General features: G+C 46.8%; 2 protein-coding genes across 3 annotated transcripts in view; both read right to left on the bottom strand.

Moving 5' to 3' along the window:
- Positions 1-5014, bottom strand: part of LOC135536383 (microsomal glutathione S-transferase 1-like) — a 39120-nt gene extending 34106 nt beyond the window's left edge. The window contains exon 1 of the mRNA XM_064962725.1: positions 4931-5014. The gene's annotated coding sequence lies outside the window, so the exon portion shown is untranslated. The remainder of the gene's footprint in view (positions 1-4930) is intronic.
- LOC135536384 (microsomal glutathione S-transferase 1-like) overlaps positions 1-25403 on the bottom strand; it is a 46055-nt gene extending 20652 nt beyond the window's left edge. Inside the window, exon 1 of one of the 2 annotated variants that reach the window (XM_064962728.1) lies at positions 24963-25403. The gene's annotated coding sequence lies outside the window, so the exon portion shown is untranslated. Of the gene's footprint in view, positions 1-4930; positions 5015-24962 lie in introns of those variants that run through there. The other variant, XM_064962726.1, reaches the window with a different exon arrangement.
- Between the last annotated feature and the right edge of the window lie 1454 nt (positions 25404-26857).

The raw sequence follows: 26857 nt of genomic DNA, 5'->3' as shown, positions 1-26857 counted from the left end.
GAGGCTAGTATCTATAAACACAGCTGGTGTTATGGGATCTGTAGTCTATCTGGTGTCTAGCTAGCATCTATAAACACAGCTGTTATGGGATCTGTAGTCTGACTGATGTAGAGGCTAGTATCTATAAACACAGCTGGTGTTATGGGATCTGTAGTCTATCTGGTGTCTAGCTAGCATCTATAAACAAAGCTGTTAGGGGATCTGTAGTCTGACTGATGTAGAGGCTAGTATCTATAAACACAGCTGGTGTTATGGGATCTGTAGTCTATCTGGTGTCTAGCTAGCATCTATAAACACAGCTGTTAGGGGATCTGTAGTCTGACTGGTGTAGAGGCTAGCATCTATAAACACAGCTGTTATGGGATCTGTAGTCTGGCTGGTGTCTAGGCTAGCATCTATAAACACAGCTGTTATGGGATCTGTAGTCTGACTGGTGTAGAGGCTAGTATCTATAAACACAGCTGGTGTTATGGGATCTGTAGTCTGACTGATGTAGAGGCTAGTATCTATAAACACAGCTGGTGTTATGGGATCTGTAGTCTGACTGATGTAGAGGCTAGTATCTATAAACACAGCTGTTAGGGGATCTGTAGTCTGACTGGTGTAGAGGCTAGTATCTATAAACACAGCTGGTGTTAGGGGATCTGTAGTCTGACTGGTGTAGAGGCTAGTATCTATAAACACAGCTGTTATGGGATCTGTAGTCTGACTGATGTAGAGGCTAGTATCTATAAACACAGCTGGTGTTATGGGATCTGTAGTCTGACTGGTGTAGAGGCTAGTATCTATAAACACAGCTGGTGTTATGGGATCTGTAGTCTATCTGGTGTCTAGCTAGCATCTATAAACAAAGCTGTTAGGGGATCTGTAGTCTGACTGATGTAGAGGCTAGTATCTATAAACACAGCTGGTGTTATGGGATCTGTAGTCTATCTGGTGTCTAGCTAGCATCTATAAACACAGCTGTTAGGGGATCTGTAGTCTGACTGGTGTAGAGGCTAGCATCTATAAACACAGCTGTTATGGGATCTGTAGTCTGGCTGGTGTCTAGGCTAGCATCTATAAACACAGCTGTTATGGGATCTGTAGTCTGACTGGTGTAGAGGCTAGTATCTATAAACACAGCTGGTGTTATGGGATCTGTAGTCTGACTGGTGTCTAGACTAGCATCTATAAACACAGCTGGTGTTATGGGATCTGTAGTCTGACTGGTGTAGAGGCTAGTATCTATAAACACAGCTGTTATGGAATCTGTAGTCTGACTGGTGTCTAGCTAGCATCTATAAACACAGCTGTTAGGGGATCTGTAGTCTGACTGGTGTCTAGGCTAGTATCTATAAACACAGCTGGTGTTATGGGATCTGTAGTCTGACTGGTGTAGAGGCTAGTATCTATAAACACAGCTGGTGTTATGGGATCTGTAGTTTGACTGATGTAGAGGCTAGTATCTATAAACACAGCTGTTATGGGATCTGTAGTCTGACTGATGTAGAGGCTAGTATCTATAAACACAGCTGTTATGGTATCTGTAGTCTGGCTGGTGTAGAGGCTAGTATCTATAAAAACAGCTGTTATGGTATCTGTAGTCTGGCTGGTGTAGAGGCTAGTATCTATAAACACAGCTGTTAGGGGATCTGTAGTCTGACTGGTGTCTAGCTAGCATCTATAAACACAGCTGTTATGGTATCTGTAGTCTGGCTGGTGTAGAGGCTAGTATCTATAAACACAGCTGTTATGGTATCTGTAGTCTGACTGGTATAGAGGCTAGCATCTATAAACACAGCTGTTATGGGATCTGTAGTCTGACTGATGTAGAGGCTAGTATCTATAAACACAGCTGTTATGGGATCTGTAGTCTGACTGGTGTAGAGGCTAGTATCTATAAACACAGATGTTAGGGGATCTGTAGTCTGACTGGTGTAGAGGCTAGTATCTATAAACACAGCTGTTATGGGATCTGTAGTCTATCTGGTGTCTAGCTAGCATCTATAAACACAGCTGTTAGGGGATCTGTAGTCTGACTGATGTAGAGGCTAGTATCTATAAACACAGCTGTTAGGGGATCTGTAGTCTGACTGATGTAGAGGCTAGTATCTATAAACACAGCTGGTGTTATGGGATCTGTAGTCTGACTGGTGTAGAGGCTAGTATCTATAAACACAGCTGTTATGGGATCTGTAGTCTGACTGATGTAGAGGCTAGTATCTATAAACACAGCTGTTAGGGGATCTGTAGTCTATCTGGTGTAGAGGCTAGTATCTATAAACACAGCTGTTAGGGGATCTGTAGTCTATCTGGTGTAGAGGCTAGTATCTATAAACACAGCTGTTAGGGGATCTGTAGTCTGACTGGTGTCTAGCTAGCATCTATAAACACAGCTGTTATGGGATCTGTAGTCTGACTGGTGTAGAGGCTAGTATCTATAAACACAGCTGTTATGGGATCTGTAGTCTGACTGATGTAGAGGCTAGTATCTATAAACACAGCTGGTGTTATGGGATCTGTAGTCTGACTGGTGTAGAGGCTAGTATCTATAAACACAGCTGGTGTTATGGGATCTGTAGTCTATCTGGTGTCTAGCTAGCATCTATAAACACAGCTGTTATGGGATCTGTAGTCTGACTGATGTAGAGGATAGTATCTATAAACACAGCTGGTGTTATGGGATCTGTAGTCTATCTGGTGTCTAGCTAGCATCTATAAACACAGCTGTTAGGGGATCTGTAGTCTGACTGATGTAGAGGCTAGTATCTATAAACACAGCTGGTGTTATGGGATCTGTAGTCTGACTGGTGTAGAGGCTAGTATCTATAAACACAGCTGGTATTATGGGATCTGTAGTCTGACTGGTGTAGAGGCTAGTATCTATAAACACAGCTGTTATGGGATCTGTAGTCTGACTGATGTAGAGGCTAGTATCTATAAACACAGCTGTTATGGGATCTGTAGTCTGACTGGTGTCTTGACTAGAATCTATAAACACAGCTGGTGTTATGGGATCTGTAGTCTGACTGGTGTCTAGACTAGCAACTATAAACACAGCTGTTAGGGGATCTGTAGTCTGACTGGTGTAGAGGCTAGTATCTATAAACACAGCTGTTATGGGATCTGTAGTCTGACTGGTGTAGAGGCTAGCATCTATAAACACAGCTGTTAGGGGATCTGTAGTCTGACTGGTGTAGAGGCTAGCATCTATAAACACATCTGTTAGGGGATCTGTAGTCTCGCTGGTGTCTTGGCTAGTATCTATAAACACAGCTGTTAGGGGATCTGAGGTCTGACTGGTGTAGAGACTAGCATCTATAAACACAGCTGTTAGGGGATCTGTAGTCTGACTGGTGTAGAGGCTAGTATCTATAAACACAGCTGTTAGGGGATCTGTAGTCTGACTGGTGTAGAGGCTAGTATCTATAAACACAGCTGTTATGGGTTATGTAGTCTGACTGGTGTAGAGACTAGCATCTATAAACACAGCTGTTAGGGGATCTGTAGTCAACATTTACCTGGAGATAACTCTGCAGATAACACTACTGGGTGATCTGAAAAGTTATAGTCAATCAATCAATAATATAATTATTACTTTAGCAAAAAAAAAATCTTTAATTTACAATCTGGATGGTGTTAAGAGATAGATGGGAGGGGTTGAATGGAGCTGAAGGTTGGGACTGGATGGTGTTCAGAGATAGATGGGAGGGATTGAATGGAGCTGAAGGTTGGGACTGGATGGTGTTCAGAGATAGGTGGGAGGGGTTGAATGGAGCTGAAGGATGTGACTGGATGGTGTTTAGAGATAGATGGGAGGGGTTGAATGGAGCTGAAGGATGGGACTGGATGGTGTTTAGAGATAGATGGGAGGGGTTGAATGGAGCTGAAAGATATGACTAATAACAACAAGATAACAAATGTAAAACACACTGTGTCTGTGAAATGTATATTTGGTTCAGAACGTGTAACAGCTTTCCACAAATAAACCCATGTCACATGTCACACCCTGGCCAATAAATGAGGATAAACATAATACATATAGACCAGGGCGTAACAGAACGTTTGTGAAACAGCACAGTTAAAAATATACATGGCAAATAGAAATCAAACCGGATGGACATCAGAAATAAAGGAAGTCAAAATATAACTATTTTACAATAGATTGTGCCCGTAAATGTATATAGTAAAAGCCTAAGTGTTGTTGTTCGCTAGTTTACTCCAATCAGGGGAGGGGTCGTAGGGTTCGCGGGAAATAATAAAAGATAATACATTTTAAAAAGATGTGTGTGTGTACACATATATATATATATATATATATATATATATATATATATATATATATATATATATATATATATATATATATATATATATATATTTACCATATAAATATACCAGGGATTGGAAGTGATGTAGACAATTACATTTTCTATTTGCAATATTAAAGTTGATCTACCCTCTAAAAAATATATATAAGTTTAAAAAAAAAGCAAAGCAGTCTATTGTTAAGTCCTTTAAAATCCATTCAATGCACTATCGATATGCACCGCACCGCTATGCAGGTTTTGCCAGTCAGCGTCAACAGAAACATTGCAATTAAAAAATAAATAACAATAAATCTGCTTCAATGATAAACTACTGCAAGTTCCCGTATGTTACTGTGTTCAGTTGCACGGCTCTTATCACTATCATCGCAGCGCAGCAGTGGGTTTTATCGTTCAAATGTAACCCGCACATACGGCGTCAGATAAGTAGCCTAACACGAAGGCAAAGTTCATCAAAATAATGGCGCGAGGAGTTAGGGATTAAACAAAAACGCGTTGTTTTACTGATGTTACTCGAACCTCTGTTACTGGCGCGCAACACGTCCTGCATCGGCTGTAGATTAAACACACAGAAAAACCCCGTGGATGAATTTTGATGAGTGCGTAAATATATTCCCTACCAGTCTGGATTGTAAATCCTTCTCTCTGTAAATCAGGAGTATATTTCACAGACCAGAGATCGTTTGACACTGCAAAAGAAGGCGTTGTTGAATTCTGGGACATTTGGACCGAGGCCACATGTGGTGTTGCGAAATTGAGGACAGGTTGAACAGACACATTCCACTACCAACGGTAAACATTGTTATTGTTAGGCAGAAATGTGTGTGGTATATACCTACCCTTACGAAAAAATATTGTAGACAGAGTGCAGTACAACGGCAGTACACTATAGTTTAACTGTAGTTAGAGTGCAGTACAAATGCAGTACACTGTAGTATAACTGTAGTTAGAGTGCAGTACAACTGCAGTACACTGTAGTATAACTGTAGTTAGAGTGCAGTACACTGTAGTATAACTGTAGTTAGAGTGCAGTACAACTGCAGTACACTGTAGCATAACTGTAGTTAGAGTGCAGTACAACTGTAGTACACAGGAGTATAACTGTAGTTAGAGTGCAGTACAACTGCAGTACACTGTAGTATAACTGTAGTTAGAGTGCAGTACAACTGTAGTACACTGTAGTATAACTGTAGTACACGGTAGTATAACTGTAGTACACTGTAGTATAAACATAGTACACTGTAGTATAACTGTAGTTAGTTAGAGTGCAGTATAATTGCAATATACTGCAAATACTGAGTCCAAAAGAACACGTTTTTTGTTACTGCACTAATTGTCCAGTATAACAGCAGTTCAACTACAGTACAGTTATAACTGCAGTTCAACTACAGTACAGTTATAACTGCAGTTCAACTACAGTACAGTTATAACTGCAGTTCAACTACAGTACAGTTATAACTGCAGTTCAACTACAGTACAGTTATAACTGCAGTTCAACTACAGTACAGTTATAACTGCAGTTCAACTACAGTACAGTTATAACTGCAGTTCAACTACAGTACAGTTATAACTGCAGTTCAACTACAGTACAGTTATAACTGCAGTTCAACTACAGTACAGTTATAACTGCAGTTCAACTACAGTACAGTTATAACTGCAGTTCAACTACAGTACAGTTATAACTGCAGTTCAACTACAGTACAGTTATAACTGCAGTTCAACTACAGTACAGTTATAACTGCAGTTCAACTACAGTACAGTTATAACTGCAGGTCAACTACAGTACAGTTATAAATGCAGTTCAACTACAGTACAGTTATAACTGCAGTTCAACTACAGTACAGTTATAACTGCAATTCAACTACAGTACAGTTATAACTGCAGGTCAACTACAGTACAGTTATAACTGCAGGTCAACTACAGTACAGTTATAACTATAGTTCAACTACAGTACAGTTATAACTGCAGTTCAACTACAGTACAGTTATAACTGCCGTTCAACTACAGTACAGTTATAACTGCAGTTCCACTACAGTACAGTTATAACTGCAGGTCAACTACAGTACAGTTATAACTGCCGTTCAACTACAGTACAGTTATAACTGCAGTTCCACTACAGTACAGTTATAACTGCAGTTCAACTACATTACAGTTATTCTGTAATTACTGAGTCCAAAGTACCACAGTCAAATGCAGTTTTGAATGTGTGTGTTTGTCTGCATGGCTCTCTCTCTCTCTCTCTCTCTCTCTCTGTGTGTGTGTTTGTTTGTCTGCTTGCATGCCTCTGCCCCTGTGTGTGTGTCTGTGTCTGTGTGTGCGTGTGCGTGTGTGTGTGTGTGTGTCTGTGTGTGTCTGTGTGTGCGTGTGTCTGTGCGTGTGTCTTTGTCTGTGTGTGGGTGTGTGTGTGTGTGTGTCTCTCTCTGTGTGTGTGTGTGTGTGTACCCTATCACCTGCAAGTAGACCAAAGGTGTTATCTTCACTCCCTGACCCCTTATTGAAGACAGACAGGTTTCAAAGAGCACCCAGTCAGTTTACGCTGACTCACCCTGACCCCTTATTGAAGACAGACAGGTTTCAAAGAGCACCCAGTCAGTTTACGCTGACTCACCCTGACCCCTTATTGAAAACAGACAGGTTTCAAAGAGCACCCAGTCAGTTTACGCTGACTCACCCTGACCCCTTATTGAAGACAGACAGGTTTCAAAGAGCACCCAGTCAGTTTACGCTGACTCACCCTGACCCCTTATTGAAGACAGACAGGTTTCAAAGAGCACCCAGTCAGTTTACGCTGACTCACCCTGACCCCTTATTGAAGACAGACAGGTTTCAAAGAGCACCCAGTCAGTTTACGCTGACTCACCCCGAGCAAAAGATAGCAAAGCTCATCTGAGCTGCGCTGGTATGTCTGATCTCGTCTCCAAGACCTCTCAATTCCAGTTCTGCTCGGCGAGCTTCGGGTTCAGCGTCCGGGGTTTTGGTTGTGCCGTGATTCCAGAAGCCTAATGAACAGCTATTAATAGCTTGATGATTCATTAAGACGTAAATTATGTAAACTGGACGTGTAACGGATCACGTTTGACAAACAGATGATAAAGATGTATTTAAACCAGATATACGAGTTTTCAGGACTTTGAGACGTGGGACGTCGTCAAATACATTTCCTTTGTGTGTGTGTGTGTGTGTGTGTGTGTGTGTGTGTGTGTGTGTGTGTGTGTGTGTCTGTGTGTGTGTGTGTGTCTGCATGCCTGTGTGTGTGTGTGTGTGTGTGTGTGTGTGTGTGTGTGTGTGTGTGTGTGTGTGTGTGTGTGTGTGTGTGTGTGTGTGTGTGTGTGTGTGTGTGTGTGTGTGTCTGCATGCCTGTGTTTGTTAGTGTGTCTGCATGCCTGTGTGTGTGTGTCTGTGTCTGTGTGTGTGTGTGTGTGTGTGTGTGTGTGTGTGTGTGTGTGTGTGTGTGTGTGTGTGTGTGTGTGTGTGTGTGTGTGTAATGAAGTAGGGCCACACAGCTGCTCATTATGCTAACAGCTCCAGGGCTGTGTCTCCACCAATCACCGACTGCACCCTCAAAAAAACACAGAAGAAGAAGAGGCCTATTAGTACTCCATATGTTGAACTGTTGCATATAGGGAGTTGTTTACAGGTGATGAGTTGTTGATGCAACCAATCCAGGTGTGTTCTCTGTGATGAGTTGATGAAGCAACCAAACCAGGTGTGTTCTCTGTGATGAGTTGTTGATGCAACCAAACCAGGTGTGTTCTCTGTGATGAGTTGTTGATGCAACCAAACCAGGTGTGTTCTCTGTGATGAGTTGTTGATGCAACCAAACCAGGTGTGTTCTCTGTGATGAGTTGATGATGCAACCAATCCAGGTGTGTTCTCTGTGATGAGTTGTTGATGCAACCAAACCAGGTGTGTTCTCTGTGATGAGTTGATGATGCAACCAATCCAGGTGTGTTCTCTGTGATGAGTTGATGAAGCAACCAAACCAGGTGTGTTCTCTGTGATGAGTTGATGATGCAACCAATCCAGGTGTGTTCTCTGTCATTTGTTGATTCAACCAATCCAGGTGTGTTCTCTGTGATGAGTTGATGATGCAACCAATCCAGGTGTGTTCTCTGTGATGAGTTGATGAAGCAACCAAACCAGGTGTGTTCTTGGTGATGAGTTGATGATGCAACCAATCCAGGTGTGTTCTCTGTGATGAGTTGTTGATACAACCAAACCAGGTGTGTTCTCTGTGATGAGTTGATGATGCAACCAATCCAGGTGTGTTCTCTGTGATGAGTTGATGATGCAACCAAACCAGGTGTGTTCTCTGTGATGAGTTGTTGATGCAACCAATCCAGGTGTGTTCTCTGTGATGAGTTGATGAAGCAACCAAACCAGGTGTGTTCTCTGTGATGAGTTGATGATGCAACCAATCAAGGTGTGTTCTCTGTGATGAGTTGATGATGCAACCAATCCAGGTGTGTTCTCTGTGATGAGTTGTTGATGCAACCAAACCAGGTGTGTTCTCTGTGATGAGTTGTTGATGCAACCAAACCAGGTGTGTTCTCTGTGATGAGTTGATGATGCAACCAATCCAGGTGTGTTCTCTGTGAGGAGTTGATGATGCAACCAAACCAGGTGTGTTCTCTGTGATGAGTTGATGATGCAACCAAACCAGGTGTGTTCTCTGTGATGAGTTGATGATGCAACCAAACCAGGTGTGTTCTCTGTGATGAGTTGATGAAGCAACCAAACCAGGTGTGTTCTCTGTGATGAGTTGATGAAGCAACCAAACCAGGTGTGTTCTCTGTGATGAGTTGATGATGCAACCAAACCAGTTGGGTTCTCCGTGTGCTTTTTTGAGTTCAGAGCTAAAAAAAAAAAAAAAAAAAATGTCCATGTCCCAAATAGCCATTGTTTACATCCTAAATAGTACGCTGTTTTAATAGTATGCGATGTTTCAGAAATCTAGTATACTTTAAAAAGCCTGATGTCCTACCGCTTTCAGGTTTGACAACAGCTGATCAGTTAGATATGGGGACGGGCTACTGAAATCAATGGGATAGCAGGAAACGAGGAGGTCTGTAACCAGCCTGAGGAGGTCTATAACCAGCCTGAGGAGGTCTATAACCAGCCTGAGGAGGTCTATAACCAGCCTGAGGAGGTCTATAACCAGCCTGAGGAGGTCTATAACCAGCCTGAGGAGGTCTATAACCAGCCTGAGGAGGTCTATAACCAGCCTGAGGAGGTCTATAACCAGCCTGAGGAGGTCTATAACCAGCCTGAGGAGGTCTATAACCAGCCTGAGGAGGTCTATAACCAGCCTGAGGAGGTCTATAACCAGCCTGAGGAGGTCTATAACCAGCCTGAGGAGGTCTATAACCAGCCTGAGGAGGTCTATAACCAGCCTGAGGAGGTCTATAACCAGCCTGAGGAGGTCTATAACCAGCCTGAATAGGTCTATAACCAGCCTGAGGAGGTCTATAACCAGCCTGAGGAGGTCTATAACCAGCCTGAGGAGGTCTATAACCAGCCTGAGGAGGTCTATAACCAGCCTGAGGAGGTCTATAACCAGCCTGAGGAGGTCTATAACCAGCCTGAGGTCTATAACCAGCCTGAGGAGGTCTATAACCAGCCTGAGGAGGTCTATAACCAGCCTGAGGAGGTCTATAACCAGCCTGAGGAGGTCTATAACCAGCCTGAGGAGGTCTATAACCAGCCTGAGGAGGTCTGTAACCAGCCTGAGGAGGTCTATAACCAGCCTGAGGAGGTCTATAACCAGCCTGAATAGGTCTATAACCAGCCTGAGGAGGTCTATAACCAGCCTGAGGAGGTCTATAACCAGCCTGAGGAGGTCTATAACCAGCCTGAGGAGGTCTATAACCAGCCTGAGGAGGTCTGTAACCAGCCTGAGGAGGTCTATAACCAGCCTGAGGAGGTCTATAACCAGCCTGAGGAGGTCTATAACCAGCCTGAGGAGGTCTATAACCAGCCTGAGGAGGTCTATAACCAGCCTGAGGAGGTCTATAACCAGCCTGAGGAGGTCTATAACCAGCCTGAGGAGGTCTATAACCAGCCTGAGGAGGTCTATAACTCCATTAGGTTGAATGTGATACTCTGTCTATAACCAACCTGAGGAGGTCTATAACCAGCCTGAGGAGGTCTATAACTCCATTAGGTTGAATGTGATACTCTGTCTATAACCAACCTGAATAGGGCTATAGGCTGTGGTATAGGTTGAATAGGTCTATAACTCCATTCAGTTGAATGTGATACTCTGTCTATAACCAGTCTTAAGTAGGTCTACAGCTCCATTAGGTTGAATGTGACAGTCTGTCTATAACCAGCTTGAGGAGGTCTATAACACCATTAGGTTGAATGTGATAGTCTTTCTATAACCAGCCTGAATAGGCCCATCACTCCCATTCCTATTCTATTCGGAGTTTAGAGAAATGAATCAAATTGGAAAGTAGCTATTTTCAGGCTGGTTAATGTGACGCATGTACAGTATGTTAAATGAATAAATCCACCCGCACTCGGCCCGCCCACCTACTCAGCCAATCAGGATCCGCTCCCGCGTTGGGAATAAATCCACCCGCACTCGGCCCGCCCACCTACTCAGCCAATCAGGATCCACTCCCGCGTTGGGAATAAATCCACCCGCACTCGGCCCGCCCACCTACTCAGCCAATCAGGATCCACTCCCGCGTTGCGCCCGCGGCATGCTGCATACCTTCAGCCTATACGGTACGTGCAAAGTAGGCCGCGACGATTAGTACATAGTATGCAGTTTAAGTATGTAGTACGCTAGTTTTGTTGGGGGGGGGGACACGGCCACTGTGTGAAGTATATACTTCTTGTCGTGGAGTTCATCTGACATGATTTTCAAAAAGCAAAGTCCGGGTTGAAGGCCAGAGTCTGTTTGAAAACGAGATGCTCTTATGGTCGGGGGGGGGGTTCAAAGCCCTCTTCACGATCCTCTGTTCCTCTCAACCACGTCCCCTAGCGTCTAGATTTAATCAGTCCAAAGGAGGGGACCACGAATAGAGCTTTGTCCCCCCCCCCCAGCTGTTTGTTAGTCTACAACCAATCAGTGCTGGGGGCAGCTGTTTATTAGTGTCTACATCCAATCAGTGCTAGGGACAGCTGTTTGTTAGAGTCTACAACCAATCAGTGCTAGGGACAGCTGTTTGTTAGAGTCTACAACCAATCAGTGCCCGGGACAGCTGTTTGCTAGAGTCTACAACCAATCAGTGCTAGGGACAGCTGTTTGTTAGAGTCTACAACCAATCAGTGCCCGGGACAGCTGTTTGCTAGAGTACAAACTCAAGAGTACAAACTCAGAAGAGAAACAGAGTTGACAATCAATTCCTGATGCAGGTTGTCTGTTGCTATAGCAATATGTGGGTTGTGAACTGAACAAGCTTCACATCGCTGTTCAGAAGAGGAACATACAGTAACTGACTACCTGTTTGTGACGAGGCCAGCCTCCTGTCTGTGCTGTAGCTGTAGGTGGGCTGTCTGTGAGTACTGCTGCCTGTTGGACACAGTGTACAAATATATTGATTTGTCAGCAGCATTAAAAACACACCATTCCCCAAAACAATGGGTCGGTCGTTGCGGATCGGCCTCTTCGAAAAAGGTTGAAGACGGACGACCAGGACATGGAGGGAGAATTTAAATTCCTCACGTCGTCCGTCTGTGTCCAGCTCTAAGTGATTAGGGATGTCATCGTCCTCCAATCTCTCTCTCTTTTATTCTCTATCTCTCTCTCTCTCTCTGAATTTCAATTCTATTTTAATTTAATTAAGGGGCTTTATTGGCATGGGAAACACATGTTAACATTGCTAAAGCAAGTGAAATAGATAATAAACAAAAGAGAAATAAACAATAAAATGTTTGTTAATGCTTTCTAATGTGTCAAGTAATTATCTTTTTGGTTTTCTCCTAATTTGTTTGGGTCTAATTGTGCTGCTGTCCTGGGGCTCTGTGGGGTGTGTTTGTGAACAGAGCCCCAGGACCAGCTTGCTTAGGGGACTCTTCTCCAGGTTCATCTCTCTGTAGGTGATGACTTTGGTTTGGGAAGGTTTGGGAATCACTTCCTTTTAGGTGGTTGTAGAATTTAACGGCTCTTTTCTGGATTTTGATAATTAGCGGGTATCGGCCTAATTCTGCTCTGCATGCGTTATTTGGTGTTCTACGTTGTACACGGAGGATATTTTTGCAGAAACTCTCTCCCTCTCGCTACCCCCCATCGGTCCAGCCGGCTCAGTTTACAGAACAACAAGAAAGCTATGTCATGATACTGTCTGTTAGACAGGGGGGGGGGGCTTGTTGTGTCTTCTATTAAAGCATCCTCATTAACTAATATATTAAAGGATGCCCTACTGCCATGAAACCAAACTGCACGGAGAGAACAACATTCAGAATAAAGGTGTAGAGTCTGAGTTTTAGCTGTCTGTCTCTATGTGGGAGGTACCCTGGGGTTATATACACTGTATTCATTTCTGTATACAACCACCTCTCTCTTGCTCTCATCGGCAGCCAGGTACTGAGAGACGATGCTAAGGTACAGAGGTACAGTAGGCTTCTTATGGTGGGGAGACCTGGCCATGTGTTTTCAGGTCTGTAGTCTCCTGATGGTGGGGAGACCTGACCATGTGTTTCCAGGTCTGTAGTCTCCTGATGGTTTAGAGACCTGGCCATGTGTTTTCAGGTCTGTAGTCTCCTGATGGTGGGGAGACCTGACCATGTGTTTCCAGGTCTGTAGTCTAATGATGGTTTAGAGACCTGACCATGTGTTTCCAGGTCTGTAGTCTCCTGATGGTTTAGAGACCTGACCATGTGTTTTCAGGTCTGTAGTCTCCTGATGGTTTAGAGACCTGACCATGTGTTTTCAGGTCTGTAGTCTCCTGATGGTTTAGAGACCTGACCATGTGTTTCCAGGTCTGTAGTCTCCTGATGGTTTAGAGACCTGACCATGTGTTTCCAGGTCTGTAGTCTTCTGGTGGTTTAGAGACCTGGCCATGTGTTTCCAGGTCTGTAGTCTTCTGGTGGTTTAGAGACCTGACCATGTGTTTCCAGGTCTGTAGTCTCCTGATGGTTTAGAGACCTGACCATGTGTTTTCAGGTCTGTAGTCTTCTGGTGGTTTAGAGACCTGGCCATGTGTTTCCAGGTCTGTAGTCTTCTGGTGGTTTAGAGACCTGGCCATGTGTTTTCAGGTCTGTAGTCTCCTGATGGTGGGGAGACCTGACCATGTGTTTCCAGGTCTGTAGTCTCCTGATGGTTTAGAGACCTGACCATGTGTTTTCAGGTCTGTAGTCTCCTGATGGTTTAGAGACCTGACCATGTGTTTTCAGGTCTGTAGTCTCCTGATGGTTTAGAGACCTGACCATGTGTTTCCAGGTCTGTAGTCTCCTGATGGTGGGGAGACCTGACCATGTGTTTTCAGGTCTGTAGTCTCCTGAAGGTTTAGAGACCTGACCATGTGTTTTCAGGTCTGTAGTCTCCTGATGGTGGGGAGACCTGACCATGTGTTTTCAGGTCTGTAGTCTCCTGATGGTTTAGAGACCTGACCATGTGTTTTCAGGTCTGTAGTCTCCTGATGGTTTAGAGACCTGACCATGTGTTTTCAGGTCTGTAGTCTCCTGATGGTTTAGAGACCTGACCATGTGTTTTCAGGTCTGTAGACTCCTGATGGTTTAGAGACCTGACCATGTGTTTTCAGGTCTGTAGTCTCCTGATGGTTTAGAGACCTGACCATGTGTTTCCAGGTCTGTAGTCTCCTGATGGTTTAGAGACCTGACCATGTGTTTTCAGGTCTGTAGTCTCCTGATGGTGGGGAGACCTGACCATGTGTTTTCAGGTCTGTAGTCTCCTGATGGTTTAGAGACCTGACCATGTGTTTTCAGGTCTGTAGTCTCCTGATGGTTTAGAGACCTGACCATGTGTTTTCAGGTCTGTAGTCTCCTGATGGTTTAGAGACCTGACCATGTGTTTTCAGGTCTGTAGTCTCCTGATGGTGGGGAGACCTGGCCATGTGTTTTCAGGTCTGTAGTCTCTTGATGGTTTAGAGACCTGACCACGTGTTTCCAGGTCTGTAGTCTCCTGATGGTTTAGAGACCTGACCATGTGTTTTCAGGTCTGTAGTCTCCTGATGGTTTAGAGACCTGACCATGTGTTTCCAGGTCTGTAGTCTCCTGATGGTGGGGAGACCTGACTATGTGTTTCCAGGTCTGTAGTCTCCTGATGGTTTAGAGACCTGACCATGTGTTTTCAGGTCTGTAGTCTCCTGATGGTTTAGAGACCTGACCATGTGTTTCCAGGTCTGTAGTCTCCTGATGGTTTAGAGACCTGACCATGTGTTTTCAGGTCTGTAGTCTCCTGATGGTTTAGAGACCTGACCATGTGTTTCCAGGTCTGTAGTCTCCTGATGGTTTAGAGACCTGACCATGTGTTTCCAAGTCTGTAGTCTCCTGATGGAGGGGAGACCTGACCATGTGTCTTCAGGTCTGTAGTCTTCTGGTGGTTTAGAGACCTGGCCATGTGTTTTCAGGTCTGTAGTCTCCTGATGGTGGGGAGACCTGACCATGTGTTTCCAGGTCTGTAGTCTCCTGATGGTGGGGAGACCTGACCATGTGTTTCCAGGTCTGTAGTCTCCTGATGGTTTAGAGACCTGACCATGTGTTTTCAGGTCTGTAGTCTCCTGATGGTTTAGAGACCTGACCATGTGTTTTCAGGTCTGTAGTCTCCTGATGGTTTAGAGACCTGACCATGTGTTTCCAGGTCTGTAGTCTCCTGATGGTGGGGAGACCTGACCATGTGTTTTCAGGTCTGTAGTCTCCTGAAGGTTTAGAGACCTGACCATGTGTTTTCAGGTCTGTAGTCTCCTGATGGTGGGGAGACCTGACCATGTGTTTTCAGGTCTGTAGTCTCCTGATGGTTTAGAGACCTGACCATGTGTTTTCAGGTCTGTAGTCTCCTGATGGTTTAGAGACCTGACCATGTGTTTTCAGGTCTGTAGTCTCCTGATGGTTTAGAGACCTGACCATGTGTTTTCAGGTCTGTAGACTCCTGATGGTTTAGAGACCTGACCATGTGTTTTCAGGTCTGTAGTCTCCTGATGGTTTAGAGACCTGACCATGTGTTTCCAGGTCTGTAGTCTCCTGATGGTTTAGAGACCTGACCATGTGTTTTCAGGTCTGTAGTCTCCTGATGGTGGGGAGACCTGACCATGTGTTTTCAGGTCTGTAGTCTCCTGATGGTTTAGAGACCTGACCATGTGTTTTCAGGTCTGTAGTCTCCTGATGGTTTTGAGACCTGACCATGTGTTTTCAGGTCTGTAGTCTCCTGATGGTTTAGAGACCTGACCATGTGTTTTCAGGTCTGTAGTCTCCTGATGGTGGGGAGACCTGGCCATGTGTTTTCAGGTCTGTAGTCTCTTGATGGTTTAGAGACCTGACCACGTGTTTCCAGGTCTGTAGTCTCCTGATGGTTTAGAGACCTGACCATGTGTTTTCAGGTCTGTAGTCTCCTGATGGTTTAGAGACCTGACCATGTGTTTCCAGGTCTGTAGTCTCCTGATGGTGGGGAGACCTGACTATGTGTTTCCAGGTCTGTAGTCTCCTGATGGTTTAGAGACCTGACCATGTGTTTTCAGGTCTGTAGTCTCCTGATGGTTTAGAGACCTGACCATGTGTTTCCAGGTCTGTAGTCTCCTGATGGTTTAGAGACCTGACCATGTGTTTTCAGGTCTGTAGTCTCCTGATGGTTTAGAGACCTGACCATGTGTTTCCAGGTCTGTAGTCTCCTGATGGTTTAGAGACCTGACCATGTGTTTCCAAGTCTGTAGTCTCCTGATGGAGGGGAGACCTGACCATGTGTCTTCAGGTCTGTAGTCTCCTGATGGTTTAGAGACCTGACCATGTGTTTTCAGGCCTGTAGTCTCCTGATGGTTTAGAGACCTGACCATGTGTTTCCAGGTCTGTAGTCTCCTGATGGTTTAGAGACCTGACCATGTGTTTTCAGGTCTGTAGTCTCCTGATGGTGGGGAGACCTGACCATGTGTTTCCAGGTCTGTAGTCTCCTGATGGTTTAGAGACCTGACCATGTGTTTCCAGGTCTGTAGTCTCCTGACGGTTTAGAGACTTGACCATGTGTTTTCAGGTCTGTAGTCTCCTGATGGTTTAGAGACCTGACCATGTGTTTTCAGGTCTGTAGTCTCCTGATGGTTTAGAGACCTGGCCATGTGTTTTCAGGTCTTTAGTCTCCTGATGGTTTAGAGACCTGACCATGTGTTTCCAGGTCTGTAGTCTCCTGATGGTTTAGAGACCTGACCATGTGTTTCCAGGTCTGTAGTCTCCTGACGGTTTAGAGACCTGACCATGTGTTTTCAGGTCTGTAGTCTCCTGATGGTGGGGAGACCTGGCCATGTGTTTTCAGGTCTGTAGTCTCCTGATGGTGGGGAGACCTGGCCATGTGTTTTCAGGTCTGTAGTCTCCTGATGGTGGGGAGACCTGACCATGTGTTTTCAGGTCTGTAGTCTCCTGATGGTTTAGAGACCTGACCATGTGTTTTCAGGTCTGTAGTCTCCTGATGGTTTAGAGACCTGGCCATGTGTTTTCAGGTCTGTAGTCTCCTGATGGTTTAGAGACCTGACCATGTGTTTTCAGGTCTGTAGTCTCCTGATGGTTTAGAGACCTGACCATGTGTTTTCAGGTCTGTAGTCTCCTGATGGTTTAGAGACCTGACCATGTGTTTTCAGGTCTGTAGTCTCCTGATGGTGGGGAGACCTGACCATGTGTTTTCAGGTCTGTAGTCTCATGATGGTTTAGAGACCTGACCATGTGTTTTCAGGTCTGTAATCTCCTGATGGTTTAGAGACCTGACCATGTGTTTCCAGGTCTGTAGTCTCCTGATGGTGGGGAGACCTGACCATGTGTTTTCAGGTCTGTAGTCTCATGATGGTTTAGAGACCTGACCATGTGTTTCCAGGTCTGTAGTCTCCTGATGGTTTAGAGACCTGACCATGTGTTTTCAGGTCTGTAGTCTCCTGATGGTTTAGAGACCTGACCATGTGTTTCCAGGTCTGTAGTCTCCTGATGGTTTAGAGACCTGACCATGTGTTTTCAGGTCTGTAGTCTCCTGACGGTTTAGAGACCTGACCATGTGTTTTCAGGTCTGTAATCTCCTGATGGTTTAGAGACCTGACCATGTGTTTTCAGGTGACTGACTGAGGTAGAAACTCACAGGCCTGACAGGGAGGGAGGGAGGGAAGTAAGGAAGGAAGGAAGGAAGGAAGGAAGGAAGGAAGGAAGGAAGTAAGTAAGTAAGTAAGTAAGTAAGTAAGTAAGGAAGGAAGGAAGGAAGGAAGGAAGGAAGGAAGGAAGGAAGGAAGGAAGGAAGGAAGGAAGGAAGGAAGGAAGGAAGGAAGGAAGGAAGGAGTGGATTTGTACAACTTAGACCGTCTGCTCCTGGCCATGTCCTTCTTCCCTGAGGACAGCTGCAGGACAAAGTGTGTCCTTCTTCCATGAGGACAGCTGCAGGACAAAGTGTGTCCTTCCCTGAGGACAGCTGCAGGACAAAGTGTGTCCTTCCCTGAGGACAGCTGCAGGACAAAGTGTCTCCTTCCCTGAGGACAGCTGCAGGACAAAGTGTGTCCTTCCCTGAGGACAGCTGCAGGACAAAGTGTGTCCTTCCCTGAGGACAGCTGCAGGACAAAGTGTCTCCTTCCCTGAGGACAGCTGCAGGACAAAGTGTGTCCTTCCCTGAGGACAGCTGCAGGACAAAGTGTGTCCTTCCCTGAGGACAGCTGCAGGGAAGCTGCACCGTAGGGATGGTGCCAGGTTTCCTCCAGACGTGACGCTTGTCATTCAGGCCAAAGAGTTTAATCTTGGTTTCATCAGACCAGAGAATCTTGTTTCTCATGGTCTGAGAGTCTTTAGGTGCCTTTTGGCAAACTCCATGCCGACTGTCATGTGCCTTTTTACTGAGGAGTGGCTTCCGTCTGGCCAGTCTACCATAAAGACATGATTTGTGGAGTGCTGCAGAGATGGTTGTCCTTCTGGAAGGTTCTCCCCATCTCCTAAGAGGAACTCTAGAGCTCTGCCAGAGTGACCATCGGGTTCTTGGTCACCCCCGATTGCTCAGTTTTCCCAAGCAGCCGGCTATAGGAAGAGTCTTCGTGGTTCCAAACTTCTTCCACTTTAGAATGATGGAGGCCACTGTGATCTTGGGAACCTTCAATGCTGAAGAAATGTTTTGGTACCCTTCCCCAGATCTGTGCCTCGACACAATCCTGTCTCTGAGCTCTACGGACAATCCCTCGGATATCATGGCTTGGTTTTTGCTCTGACATGCACTGTCAACTGTGGGACCTTACAGCTGTGTGCCTTTCCAAATCATGTCCAATCAATTGAATTTAGCACAGGTGGACTCCAATCAAGTTGTAGTATGTAAATAAGATATTTTTGTTTTCTATTTTTAATAAATTTGCTGCGTCATTATGAGCCATTGTGTATAGATTGGGGTATTGTTTGTAGATTGATGAGGGAAAATGTTTTAATGAATCAATTTTAGAATTAGGCTGAAACATAACAAAATATGGCAAAGACATGAAGACATGGCTAAAGGTCAATCAGATTTGTGAACATGGTCCCTAGCTGTGTGTTGCCGCTTTCCATGTTGTCTGTTGTCTGTAGCTTGTGAGGTGTGGAAACACTTTGTTGCTTTTATGAATTTTGTCTTGCTGCTTTTTGCTCTATGTTGCTCTGTCTGTATGCTACGTCTTGCTTGTTCTATGTTGCTATTGTCTATATTGTAATTGTTTTTAATAACCTGCCCAGGGACTGCGGTTGAAAATTAGCCGGCTGGCTAAAACAGGCACTTTTACTGAAACGTTGATTAATGTGCACTGTCCCTGTAAAAATAAAACTCAAACTTAAACTCAAACTCAAATGTCAAAGGGGTCTGAATACTTTCCAAATGCCCCGTATATTCCTCTGCTATGTACTGTTATATTATATATAATATATATTCCTGTGTACTGTTATATTATATATAATATATATTCCTCTCCTGTGTACTGTTATATTATATATAATATATATTGCTCTCCTGTGTACTGTTATATTATATATAATATATTTTCCTCTCCTATGTACTGTTATATTATATATAATATATATTCCTCTCCTATGTACTGTTATATTATATATAATATATATTCCTCTCCTATATACTGTTATATTATATATAATATATATTCCTCTCCTGTGTACTGTTATATTATATATAATATATATTCCTGTGTACTGTTATATTATATATAATATATATTCCTCTCCTGTGTACTGTTATATTATATATAATATATAACAAGGAGGGAAGGAGGGGATAGAGAGATGGAGGTGTGGTGGTGTGGTGGTGTGGAGGTGTGGTGGTGTGGAGGTGTGGTGGTGTGGAGGTGTGGTGGTGTGGCGGTGTGGTGGTGAGGAGGTGTGGTGGTGTGGAGGTGTGGTGGTGTAGAGGTGTGGTGGTGTGGTGGTGAGGAGGTGTGGTGGTGTGGAGGTGTGGAGGTGTGGTGGTGTGGTGGTGAGGAGGTGTGGAGGTGTGGTGGTGTAGAGGTGTGGTGGTGTGGTGGTGAGGAGGTGTGGTGGTGTGGAGGTGTGGAGGTGTAGAGGTGTGGTGGTGTGGTGGTGTGGAGGTGTAGAGGTGTGGTGGTGTGGTGGTGTAGAGGTGTGGTGGTGTAGAGGTGTAGAGGTGTGGAGGTGTGGTGGTGTGGTGGTGTGGTGGTGTGGAGTTCTGGAGGTGTGGTGGTGTGGTGGTGTGGTGGTGTGGATGTGGAGGTGTGGTGGTGTGGAGGTGTAGAGGTGTGGTGGTGTGGAGGTGTGGTGGTGTGGATGTGTAGAGGTGTGGTGGTGTGGTGGTGAGGAGGTGTGGTGGTGTGGTGGTGTGGTGGTGTGGAGGTGTAGAGGTGTGGTCGTGTGGTGGTGTGCTGGTGTAGAGGTGTGGTGGTGTGGTGGTGTGGAGGTGTGGTGGTGTGGAGGTGTGGAGGTGTAGAGGTGTGGTGGTGTGGTGGTGTGGAGGTGTGGTGGTGTGGTGGTGTAGAGTTCTGGAGGTGTGGTGGTGTGGAGGTGTGGAGGTGTAGAGGTGTGGTGGTGTGGATGTGTAGAGGTGTGGTGGTGTGGTGGTGTGGTGGTGAGGAGGTGTGGTGGTGTGGTGGTGTGGTGGTGTGGAGGTGTGGTCGTGTGGTGGTGTGCTGGTGTAGAGGTGTGGTGGTGTGGTGGTGTGGAGGTGTGGTGGTGTGGAGGTGTGGAGGTGTAGAGGTGTGGAGGTGTGGAGGTGTAGAGGTGTGGAGGTGTGGTGGTGTGGAGGTGTGGAGGTGTGGAGGTGTAGAGGTTTAGAGGTGTGGAGGTGTAGAGGTGTGGTGGTGTGGAGGTGTAGAGGTGTGGTGGTGTAGAGGTGTGGTGGTGTGGAGTTCTGGAGGTGTGGTGGTGTGGAGTTCTGGAGGTGTGGTGGTGTGGAGGTGTGGAGGTGTAGAGGTGTGGTGGTGTGGTGGTGTGGAGGTGTAGAGGTGTGGTGGTGTGGTGGTGTAGAGGTGTGGTGGTGTAGAGGTGTAGAGGTGTGGAGGTGTGGTGGTGTGGTGGTGTGGTGGTGTGGAGTTCTGGAGGTGTGGTGGTGTGGTGGTGTGGATGTGGAGGTGTGGTGGTGTGGAGGTGTAGAGGTGTGGTGGTGTGGAGGTGGGGAGGTGTGGTGGTGTGGATGTGTGGTGGTGTGGATGTGTAGAGGTGTGGTGGTGTGGTGGTGTGGTGGTGAGGAGGTGTGGTGGTGTGGTGGTGTGGTGGTGTGGAGGTGTAGAGGTGTGGTGTGGTGGTGGTGTGCTGGTGTAGAGGTGTGGTGGTGTGGTGGTGTGGAGGTGTGGTGGTGTGGAGGTGTGGAGGTGTAGAGGTGTGGTGGTGTGGTGGTGTAGAGGTGTGGTGGTGTGGTGGTGTGGATGTGTAGAGGTGTGGTGGTGTGGTGGTGTGGTGGTGAGGAGGTGTGGTGGTGAGGAGGTGTGGTGGTGTGGTGGTGTGGTGGTGTGGAGGTGTAGAGGTGTGGTCGTGTGGTGGTGTGCTGGTGTAGAGGTGTGGTGGTGTGGTGGTGTGGAGGTGTGGTGGTGTGGAGGTGTAGAGGTGTGGTGGTGTGGAGGTGTGGAGGTGTAGAGGTGTGGAGGTGTAGAGGTGTAGAGGTGTGGAGGTGTAGAGGTGTGGTGGTGTAGAGGTGTAGAGGTGTGGAGGTGTGGTGGTGTGGTGGTGTGGTGGTGTGGAGTTCTGGAGGTGTGGTGGTGTGGTGGTGTGGATGTGGAGGTGTGGTGGTGTGGAGGTGTAGAGGTGTGGTGGTGTGGAGGTGGGGAGGTGTGGTGGTGTGGAGGTGTGGTGGTGTGGATGTGTAGAGGTGTGGTGGTGTGGTGGTGTGGTGGTGAGGAGGTGTGGTGGTGTGGTGGTGTGGTGGTGTGGAGGTGTAGAGGTGTGGTCGTGTGGTGGTGTGCTGGTGTAGAGGTGTGGTGGTGTGGTGGTGTGGAGGTGTGGTGGTGTGGAGGTGTAGAGGTGTGGTGGTGTGGAGGTGTGGAGGTGTAGAGGTGTGGAGGTGTAGAGGTGTAGAGGTGTGGAGGTGTAGAGGTGTGGTGGTGTGGAGGTGTAGAGGTGTGGTGGTGTGGTGGTGTGGTGGTGTGGAGGTGTGGAGGTGTAGAGGTGTGGAGGTGTAGAGGTGTGGTGGTGTGGAGTTCTGGTGGTGTGGAGGTGTGGTGGTGTGGAGGTGTAGAGGTGTGGTGGTGTGGAGGTGTGGAGGTGTAGAGGTGTGGAGGTGTAGAGGTGTAGAGGTGTGGAGGTGTAGAGGTGTGGTGGTGTGGAGGTGTAGAGGTGTGGTGGTGTAGAGGTGTGGTGGTGTGGTGGTGTGGAGTTCTGGAGGTGTGGTGGTGTGGAGTTCTGGAGGTGTGGTGGTGTGGAGGTGTGGAGGTGTGGAGGTGTAGAGGTGTGGTGGTGTGGTGGTGTGGAGGTGTAGAGGTGTGGTGGTGTAGAGGTGTGGTGGTGTAGAGGTGTAGAGGTGTGGAGGTGTGGTGGTGTGGTGGTGTGGTGGTGTGGAGTTCTGGAGGTGTGGTGGTGTGGTGGTGTGGTGGTGTGGATGTGGAGGTGTGGTGGTGTGGAGGTGTCGAGGTGTGGTGGTGTGGAGGTGTGGTGGTGTGGATGTGTAGAGGTGTGGTGGTGTGGTGGTGTGGTGGTGAGGAGGTGTGGTGGTGTGGTGGTGTGGTGGTGTGGAGGTGTAGAGGTGTGGTCGTGTGGTGGTGTGCTGGTGTAGAGGTGTGGTGGTGTGGTGGTGTGGAGGTGTGGAGGTGTGGAGGTGTAGAGGTGTGGTGGTGTGGTGGTGTGGTGGTGTGGTGGTGTGGTGGTGTAGAGTTCTGGAGGTGTGGTGGTGTGGAGGTGTGGAGGTGTAGAGGTGTGGTGGTGTGGTGGTGTAGAGGTGTGGTGGTGTGGAGGTGTAGAGGTGTAGAGGTGTGGTGGTGTGGTGGTGTAGAGGTGTGGTGGTGTGGAGGTGTGGTGGTGTGGTGGTGTAGAGTTCTGGTGGTGTGGTGGTGTGGAGGTGTGGATGTCTGGTGGTGTGGTGGTGTGGAGGTGTGGAGGAGTAGAGGTGTGGTGGTGTGGTGGTGTAGAGGTGTGGTGGTGTGGTGGTGTGGAGTTCTGGTGGTGTGGTGGTGTGGAGGTGTGGTGGTGTAGAGTTCTGGTGGTGTGGTGGTGTGGAGGTGTGGTGGTGTAGAGGTGTAGAGGTGTGGTGGTGTAGAGGTGTAGAGGTGTGGTGGTGTGGTGGTGTGGATGTCTGGTGGTGTGGTGGTGTGGTGGTGTTTAGGTGTGGAGGTGTGGTGGTGTGGTGGTGTAGAGGTGTGGAGGTGTGGTGGTGTAGAGGTGTGGTGGTGTGGTGGTGTGGTGGTGTTTAGGTGTGGAGGTGTGGAGGTGTAGAGGTGTGGAGGTGTGGTGGTGTAGAGGTGTGGTGGTGTGGTGGTGTGGTGGTGTAGAGGTGTAGAGGTGTGGAGGTGTGGTGGTGTAGAGGTGTGGTGGTGTGGTGGTGTGGTGGTGTTTAGGTGTGGAGGTGTGGTGGTGTGGTGGTGTAGAGGTGTGGTGGTGTAGAGGTGTGGTGGTGTGGTGGTGTGGAGGTGTGGTGGTGTGGTGGTGAGGAGGTGTGGAGGTGTGGTGGTGTAGAGGTGTGGTGGTGTGGTGGTGAGGAGGTGTAGAGGTGTGGAGGTGTAGAGGTGTGGAGGTGTAGAGGTGTGGTGGTGTGGATGTCTGGTGGTGTGGTGGTGTGGAGTTCTGGTGGTGTAGAGGTGTGGTGGTGTGGTGGTGTGGTGGTGTGGAGTTCTGGTGGTGTAGAGGTGTGGTGGTGTGGTGGTGTAGAGGTGTGGTGGTGTGGAGGTGTGGTGGTGTGGTGGTGTGGCGTGATTCATGGATGTGTCAATAAGATCACAAGATGGGAAGGAGGGGAATAGAGAGATGGAGGAGTGGCGTAATTCACGGCCTGCTCATAAAACACTGGACGAATTTGTCAAAGAGCACCGGGTGGAATAATTGTTTCCCAACGGGAAATCTCAAAGGTGCCCCTCACACAACTCGTTGGGAGTGTTCAGAGGCTTTTGATGCGAGTACATTGGAAGAACTCAAGGACGTGGAAGGGAGGGAGGAAGGGAGTAAAGGGGGGGGGGGTGAAGAAAGATGTAGCCGCAGTGCATTCTCTTCTGACGTTATAAGCAGCGAAAGCTGCTTTCAAGACTGAACGTTTGAGGGATTAAACGGACGGTGAGTCTTTTAACGTGTCAAGAACACCTGATTTTGCCAACTTCAGGAGATCGTTGCAAACCGAGACACTGGAAACTGCTAGAATATCAGCTCGATAAACCTAGCTGTTTCTTTGAGTCAGAACTAGTCGTGAGAGAGAGAGAGAGAGATAGAGAGGACATGACGAGAGAGAGAGAGAGAGAGGACATGACGAGAGAGAGAGAGAGAGGGGACAAGAGAGAGAGAGGACATGACGAGAGAGAGAGAGAGAGGGGACAAGAGAGAGAGAGACAGAGAGAGAGATGACGAGAGAGAGGACAAGACGAGAAAGAGAGAGAGAGAGGACAAGACGAGAGAGAGAGAGGACAAGACGAGAAAGAGAGAGAGAGAGGACAAGACGAGAGTGAGAGAACAAGACGAGAGAGAGAGAGAAAGAGAGAGATGGGGGGGGACATTTTCCCAATAGAGGAACATTGAAAAGAGAAAAAGGACTTGGCTGGTTCAATCTATTGCACATTAACTACCTTGAATTCATTATGAAGTAGCTTTGATTCCAGCAGCCCCCCACTCCCACCACCTCCCATCAGCAGCATGTGCTGCATTATGTGTGATGCTGATTGGCTTGTTATGTTGTGGAACCAGGTGCATGCTGGGTAGAACGGCAGGCAGGCTGATTAGGACCTGGATTGGCCTTAAGCCTCTGGTTAGACCCACTGTGTGTGTGTGTGTGTGTGTGTGTGTGTGTGTGTGTGTGTGTGTGTGTGTGTGTGTGTGTGTGTGTGTGTGTGTGTGTGTGTGTGTGTGTGTGTGTGTGTGTGTGTGTGTGTGTGTGTGTGTGTGTGTGTGTGTGACGGTTATTAGACTTACCCGACGCCCCCTCGGTTGCTCGGAGTTAAATTGGGTCCATTGTGGAAACCGGGGTTCAATAAAGTCTGAATGCAAACAACAAGACAATCTACTGCTGTTCTGCTGTTCGTTTATGTTCTGTCGGGAAACTCAACACCTCTCCTGTTGGGAGAAAATCAGCTTTCAGAGGCGTCGGGAGAAAATATATTGAACGTTCAACAATAAAAGTTTCCGTGTGTTCGGAGCAGTGGAGTTCAAGAAATGGGGAACCAATGAAAAAGGTGTTCTCAAGACAGTCGAGAGAAAAAGAACAAAGAGGAGAGAAACGCGACAGAGATGTTTTAGGACAGAGCAAACTGGTAACGATTAAACACATTCCAGCTCATGTCATTACATCTATTGGGAATAAAACAACAAAAATTTAAAAAAAAGTTTTCTTTATGAATCGAGGCGGTGACAGAATTGTGACTGAGAGTCTTTGAAGTGTTCAGCGGAATTCAATGAGGAAGTAACAGAACGACCAGGAACTAAATAAAACATCTCTCTCTTTCTCTTTCTCAACCCCCTCCTCTTTCTTTCTATCTCTCTCTCCCTCTCTCTCTCACTGCCCCCCTCTCTCTCTCTCTCTCTCTCTCTCACCGCCCCCCTCTCTCTCTCACCCCCCTCTTTCTCTCTCTCTCACCCCACCCCCTCTCTCTCGCTCTCCCTCTCTATCTCACCCTCTCTCTCTCTCTCTCTCTCTTTTTCTTCTCTCTCACCCCCTATCTCTCTCTCTCCTCTCTCTCTCTCACCCCCTCTCTCTCTCTCCCTCTCTTACCCCCCCCCCCCCTCTCTCTCTCTCTCTCCCTCTGTCTCTCACCCCACCCCCTCTCTCTCGCTCTCTTCCTCTCACCCCCCTCTCTCCCTCTCTCTCTTTCTATCTCTCTCTCTCACACCCCCTCTCTCTCTCTCTCTCTCTCTCTCTCTTACCCCCCCCCTCTCTCTCTCTCTTTTCTTCTCTACATCCTTTTCTGGCCTGGTTAACAGGGCAGCCCCGCAGATCAAAATAACATTATCTCTGATTAATCAATCAATGGCCTGGTGGCCTCCTCTCGTCCTTTAGATTGATCTCTCTGGCTGTGTGATACAGGGAGATATCTGTGTGATACAGGGGGATATCTGTGTGTTGCAGGGGGATATCTGTGTGATGCAGGGGGATATCTGTGTGTTGCAGGGGGATATCTGTGTGTTGCAGGGGGATATCTGTGTGATGCAGGGGGATATCTGTGTGTTGCAGGGGGATATCTGTGTGATAGAGGGGGATATCTGTGTGATAGAGGGGAATATCTGTGTGTTGCAGGGGGATATCTGTGTGTTGCAGGGGGATATCTGTGTGATACAGGGGGATATCTGTGTGATACAGGGGGACAAGTGAAATGTTTTCCTGATTTGTCACACTGCTCTGCGCTGCTCAGACTAATGTAAAGCAGGACAAATACACCGGCCTCATTGATTTCTTTATTTAATTTCTTTCTCATTGATTTCTTTCTCCCCTCTTTATTTAAAACACTATTCCGTTCAAAGCTTATTCATTTACAAATAGAGTTCACACATTTTCACAGTTCACCACCGGTGTTGTTGATGAGTGAAATGTGTTAGTTCGGTGCACCAGGCAGCCTTATTAACATGGAATACAGTAAGCTGGTGGAATTACAGTAAGCTACATTTAAATGATGGAATACGGTAAGCTACATGTACATGATGGAATACAGTAAGCTACATTTACATGGTGGAATACGGTAAGCTACATTTACACGATGGAATACAGTAAGCTACATATACATGATGGAATACAGTAAGCTACATTTACATGATGGAATACAGTAAGCTACATGTACATGATGGAATACAGTAAGCTACATTTAAATGATGGAATA

Source organism: Oncorhynchus masou, unplaced genomic scaffold (assembly GCF_036934945.1).
Source record: "Oncorhynchus masou masou isolate Uvic2021 unplaced genomic scaffold, UVic_Omas_1.1 unplaced_scaffold_609, whole genome shotgun sequence".
Lineage (NCBI taxonomy): Eukaryota > Metazoa > Chordata > Actinopteri > Salmoniformes > Salmonidae > Oncorhynchus > Oncorhynchus masou.
This window is presented reverse-complemented; position numbering and strand designations above follow the sequence as displayed.